This window comes from Rousettus aegyptiacus, unplaced genomic scaffold (genome assembly GCF_014176215.1).
Source record: "Rousettus aegyptiacus isolate mRouAeg1 unplaced genomic scaffold, mRouAeg1.p scaffold_m13_p_1, whole genome shotgun sequence".
Classification (NCBI taxonomy): Eukaryota; Metazoa; Chordata; class Mammalia; order Chiroptera; family Pteropodidae; genus Rousettus; species Rousettus aegyptiacus.
The window spans coordinates 174,646,243-174,652,413 of NW_023416284.1; the positions used below are offsets into that span (position 1 = coordinate 174,646,243).

Genomic DNA, 6,171 nt, shown 5'->3' on the forward strand with positions numbered 1-6,171 from the left:
TGCCTGCAGCACCTGGTCTTCCTAGGTGGTCTCCCATCCAAGTACTAACCAGGCCCGACCCTGCTTAGCTTCTGAGATTGGACAGAATTGGGCTTGTTCAGGGTAGCGTGGGTGTAGACTAAGAGAAAATCTTTGTAAACAGACCCTGCAATGGGTAACGTGTCGGGGTGAGCAGGGAGTGGCATGCTGGGTGTTTGAAGCCAAGTATATAGAACAAAGAACACATTTCTACGCTTTCAAAACAGAGACAAATTGTAAGCAATAAGTCAGCATTCAGTGGCCACTTCTTTCTAAGTCTGAGAAGCAAACCTAGAAGAGGCAAAATTGTCCTAGCCAAGCTGTCATTGACCGTGGACTATTGGGAGGAGGATTCCAGGAAAGCACGGGGACATCTTGGTTCTTCAGAAGCGACTGACCTTCACAGCATGCTGATAATCAGACTAGCGTTAATGGCCATAAGAAGTACATCACTCCTGGAAGCTTGATGGTTCATACGCATCACAAATAAGCCCAAATGTTAGTACCTGATCTCCTCGGACACGCATATGGATCAGCGCATAGAGAGAGAGTAAACTCAGAAGCTCTGTCTTCTGATAAAAAGGCGACACACACACACAAATTAATTCCTTCTCTGTGTGCTACCAGAGAGCAAACATACTGTCTTCTATGTGCTGCCAATTCATATCATGGAATATGGTGGGCACATTTTGCTTTTGCCTGCTCAGTATCCAGTCTCCTATTTGTAGAAACAATACCTTTTCCTTGGGGGAACTATATCTCTCTACTCTCAGGTGATTCTGGTGGTGCAAACCCCATCCCTGGCTGCAGGTATGAATTAGTGACTCACGTCTGCCAGTCACCAAGACGGGTTTAGGGATGAAAATGTGACCTGATGAGAGCCAATCCTAGGACTTTGGGGGAGGGGAGATTTTGGAGAAACTGAGTACCAGTTTTTCCACTGAGGTTGCCAAGTTGGTAGGAAGTAAGCCTGGAGCTGCCAGGGTACCACCTAGAGACTGGCATCTTGAGAATGAAGCCAACAGTTAAAGAAAAGACAATGAAAGATGGATAAAGGGTCCATATCCTGATGACATTTGTTTAAGCCCATGAATTCAATCACGACAAACGCTAAACCATTCCTTAAACTTCTCGGGTACCAAGTCAATAAAAACACTCTTTTATTACATTATGCTTGTTCGAGTTAAATTTCTATCACTTGCTCTCTCAAGAGAATTAATAAATCAGAGAAAAGCTGGGCCATAATGAGGCACAATGCAGAGCTCAGTGCCACCCTCAGCCCCCAGAGTGGCACGTGCCAGGGCTTTGGCAGAGCTGCCTTCAACAGGCCCGATGAGAAAGGTTCAGCGGCGATAACTTCAAGGCATTCTGATTCATGATTATCTGGGCTTCGGAAAAAGAATTATATTTTTTAAAATATGATTTGCTTTCCAGTAGGGAAAGCTCATGAATCATTGGGAATATTTTTAGTGATTTTGAAAAAAATAAGTGATCCAGCAGGTGACTCCCAGTATATTCTTGAGGATTAGCATTTTATAAGGAGCCCTGAGATATAGTTATCTTCGCAAAATATTGCTCATTTGACTTGATTTTTTTTTCTTTTTTTTTTGCATTGGCTGAAGTAAAGCAGATTTGCATGGTCTCAAGTGAATTAAGTTTGGGCCTGGGCTATCCATTTCTTCATCCTGTGCCGGCTTATGGATAGGGACAGTTCATTGTTCTCAATTTATGATGACGTGTGGAAGACTCAAGAAAATTATCTCATGCTAGAGTCTAAGGGAATTGGATGGCCCTATTGAACATTTGGAAGTTTGTTCCCTCTGAGAGAGTATGAAGTTTCCAATTCTCTTTACTAAGTATACATATTTAATTTGCATCCCATTAGGTAAAGCTGCAGATAGAAGCTGGAGTGCATGATACTAACTCATTAATTCAGACATCAGAGTTGGAGGTTATTATGCACAGCCGTCACCCGGATGAATGTGTTTAAATTGCTCTAATCTGTAAATTGGAGCAAATTCTCCGCAGTTCGAAAGCTTGGAAATGTTTCCTTTCCAACGTATTTTCTGCAAAACTCAGAAATAGTGTCGATGCAGTCCCACGTTTTAGAAGCATGCTTTTTAAGCAGGGGAGTGGCGTGGTCAGTTTTACATTTTAGAAAGATTATTTTGAGGCTACTCAAAGGATGGGCAGAGGAGAGCAGATGGGGCAAGAAGGCAAGTTTTATGATCATCCGGTCAAGAAATGACAGGAAGTTGACCCAGAACAGCGGGAGACTGTGTCTGAGAGGTATTTGCTTAGTAGAGCACTGGTGAAGAGTTGAACAGTAGCCCACCTAAAAAGCTATGTCTACCCACAACCTGTGAATGTGATCTTATTTGGAAAAAGTATCTTCACAGATGTGATTCCATTAAGGACCTGGATGTGAGAGCATCGTGGATTACCCAGGGGCATTTGTCTCTGGCATCCATTTATTGCAAGGCCAATTATATTAACTACATCTCCTTATTTTCTGTATTCTTGACGCTTTTCGGCCTTTAGGGGCCTTACAGACCCGGCAGAGAGACTCCTAGATCTCTAACTCCTAAAGATAATAACATTTGCCCAGCAGCACACTTTCCCTGTGCAAACCAATCACCCCTGAGTCTATGGCCCCAACCACCCCCTTATCAAATTCTCTCGCACCAAACCAATATTCCCCTGCTCTAAACCATCCTAAGGCCAGGTACCAGGCAACTAGAGACCACCCTTCTAGTCCAAAGCCTGCCAGAATTATTTAAACTAGCCAATCCTAAAACGTTTACCCTGCCCTGCCTGCCTTTCCCACAAAAACTCCAAAAAAAAGGTTAGAGCTTAGAATTTCTTCTCCTGCTCTTGCCTCCCAACCAAACCTGGTACTCCCCTTCCCCTGCCGACACACACGGTCCTGAATGGCATGAAATACCCCATTCTCTTGGGAAATGTAAGTAAGTAATTCTTCTTTCAATGGCATTGACCAATCTGTGACATCACTCAGTCTCCGTAAATAACAATTCCACAAGTACAAATGAGACAGCTGGCCCTAAATCCAGTGACGACTGTCCTTTTAAGATGCAGAAGAGGAGAGGGGGAGGAGACACAGAGACGCACACAGAGGAGAAAGCGTTGTAAAGACAGACGGAGATTGGAGTTACGCTGCCACAGCTGGGAAGTGCCTGGAGCTTCCAGAAGGAGGAAGAAGAAAGAAATGAATTCTCCCCTCAAACCTTTGGAAGGGGCGTGGTCCTACCAACCCCTCACCTTCAGACTGCTGGCCTCCAAAACTATGAGAGAATAAATTTCTATCATTTTAAGCCACCAAATTTGTGATAATTTGTTGGAGGAGCTATAGGAAACCAATGTAGCACCCAACCAAGAGGCACTTCCAGAGATTATACTTTTTCTTATCTTAGAAGAGGAGAATTACCACCAGTTTTAGAGACTAAAAAGCACCACCTTGAAGTAGATATACCTTATTTGACAAAGAATTACTTAATGCAAAGAGAGCTTTCTCTCACCGACCTAGAAGAATGTAATAAAACTTTTTCAGAGGGACAGGAAGCAGCCTTAAAATGCCTCTTCTCTTTGGACATAGGAAGGGCTGGGAATGCAAATATTGGGGAAAAAATAGAGAGATAGTAGATAATGCAAAGGTCCAGCCGAGGTTTAAAATATTATAATAATAATAATAATAATAATAATAATAATAGCTAAAATTTATTGAGAGCTATTACTATTTGCCAAACATTTTGTTGATCACTTTTGGCATGATCTCATTCAATCTTTTCAATAATCTTATTATCCCCATTTTACAGATGAGGAGCATGAAGTAATACCAGTACACCCTGTCGAATGAATTTTCCAGCTGTGCTTCTCAGTTGGTGTAAGAGCAAAAACAGGTAGACGGTAGGCTGATCCAGGGCATCTGTTGATTGAGAGGCAGGGGAATGATGAGGAAGTAAAAAGCTTAAGGATTTATTCACTTCCTCAACAGGATGGTAGTGCATGAAAAATTAGTTCAAGGGGTGACTCAGGAGATCAAGGGTGGTGCTGTTCATAGAACTTTCTGCTGTAATGGGAATGTTTTTATAATCTTCGCCGTTCGTTACAGTAGCCATTAGCCACATGTGGCTGTTGTACACTTGAGTTGTGGTTAGTACAACTAAGGAGCTGAATTTTAGATTTTATTTAAACGACCTGGTGACTACTGTGTTGGACAGCAGAAATCTATGGCTAGAAGTGTTTAATACACCTAACCTATGACATCAGAGCTTAGCCTGGCTGTTTCCTACTGAATGCATGTCGCTTTTGCACCATCGCAAAGTCGAAGCCGTTGTAAGTCGGGGAGCGTCTGTACTGATGCAGTTCTTTTACAAACGTGAAGTGGCGTAAAGCTTAACTTGCGAGAAGCATGGAGATTCCTGGATGATGTTTTCCTCCCACTCTCTTCCCCTTCCACTTTCTTCCACCCCCACCCCTAGTCCCCATCAACCAGACTTTAAGTGGGTCTTTGGGCAAAGCGAATGTAGATGGCCCAGATTTGGGACAAAACTCATCTTTTCTATTTGCCCTCTCCCCCAGGCCTGGCCTTCTCTCTTCCAGCTCTCGAATCTCCACTTTAATTGGGGGGGAGCCCTTCGAGATTAAAGGCCACTTTCACATCTCAGAGGAAGGCATCACAATAGTGATGGCCATCAGAACATAATTCAATCACCTCTAGGAGAAAGCAGGAATGTTTAAAATCTGTATCCATATAGCACCAGAGAAAAAATTTAGACCACTGCTTAGCATCTACTTAGACCACTATTTTTTCATTCATTTTTCTGTCGTTAATATAATATAGACCATCAAGGAGTTATTGAAAAATTGATAAAAGGGAATGAAAATACACTTGAAAAATATGAAGCTCTACACAAATGGTAAATCGTCTTTCTTAGCTGAGGTTGCTCTTTCACATGGGCTTTTGTCCTCCGTGTCTCTCATCATTTCTCATTACCTTTCATTGAACGCAGCAGATCGTTCAAGTCTGCGTTCTCTCTATCAACTTTTAATGGATGCCATGACTACCCACCTGAAAGAGCTTATTTGGCAGAAGACTCAGAACTTTGGAAGTTTGTCTACTTCAAAAGAACCCTTTGTAAGATGAGGGAGGGAATAGATAGATGATAGACAGACAGACAGACAGACAGATAGATAATAGGTGATAGATAGATGATAGATGGATAGATGATAGATAGATAGATAGATAGATAGATAGATAGATAGATAGATGATAGAAAGATAATTGATTGATGATTGATAAATAGACAGACAGATAGATGATGCCATAATGTCTGGCTCAGGAATTTAAAATATTTTTAAATATAAAAATATGAATACACTACGGCCATACCACCCTGAACATGTCTGATCCCATCTGATCTCGGAAGCTAAGCAGGGTCAGGCCTGGTTAGTACTTGGATAGGAGGCCACCTAGGAATACCAGGTGCTATAGGCGTTAAAATAATAATAATAATAATAAATATATATACATATATATTAATATAGACCAGGGCTCAGCAAACTTTTTCTGTAATGTAGGCTTTCTAAGCCACATACTATCTCTGTCACATGTTGATTTTACTACAACCCTTATAAATGTAATAACCATTCTTAGCTCTCAGGATGTACAAAAACAGGCCATAGTTTGCCAGCCCTTGATATAGACCATACAGATGCAAAAGTTTATTTGTATTAGGAACTTTATTAAGAATGTTAACAATGATGATAGTGTGTCATAAGTAGGAAATAGAGAAATGGAAATGTTTAAAATCTGTTAAATAATAATTGGGAATAATCTGAGCTGAGCATCTCAGGGCCAATTTTTTTAAACAAATGCTTTAAATATTATATGTTTAGTATTTAAATATTCCAATGTTAGCTGTTAGCTTAGGGGGAAAAAAACTTCGTTTGCCTTTTTTCCTATCAAATTGGAATTTCACTTTCTTGTTTTCAAATGTATCTTGTTATTTTCAAAGAGAAATAAGGTCTTTTTTTCCTTGCTGAAATTTCTTTCATGATAGACTGGGTTGAGTAGATAAAGAAGGACTGTGTTTCATCAAAACTTGTTTGTTAAAAGCAGAAAAAGACTCGGAA

The 6,171-nt window shown here is 40.9% G+C and overlaps 2 pseudogenes; one reads left to right on the forward strand and one right to left on the reverse strand.

The window, feature by feature from the left end:
• LOC118605264 lies at positions 1–119 on the reverse strand (annotated as a pseudogene).
• Positions 120–5,414: 5,295 nt separating this feature from the next.
• LOC118606768 lies at positions 5,415–5,533 on the forward strand (annotated as a pseudogene).
• The last annotated feature ends 638 nt before the right edge of the window (positions 5,534–6,171 follow it).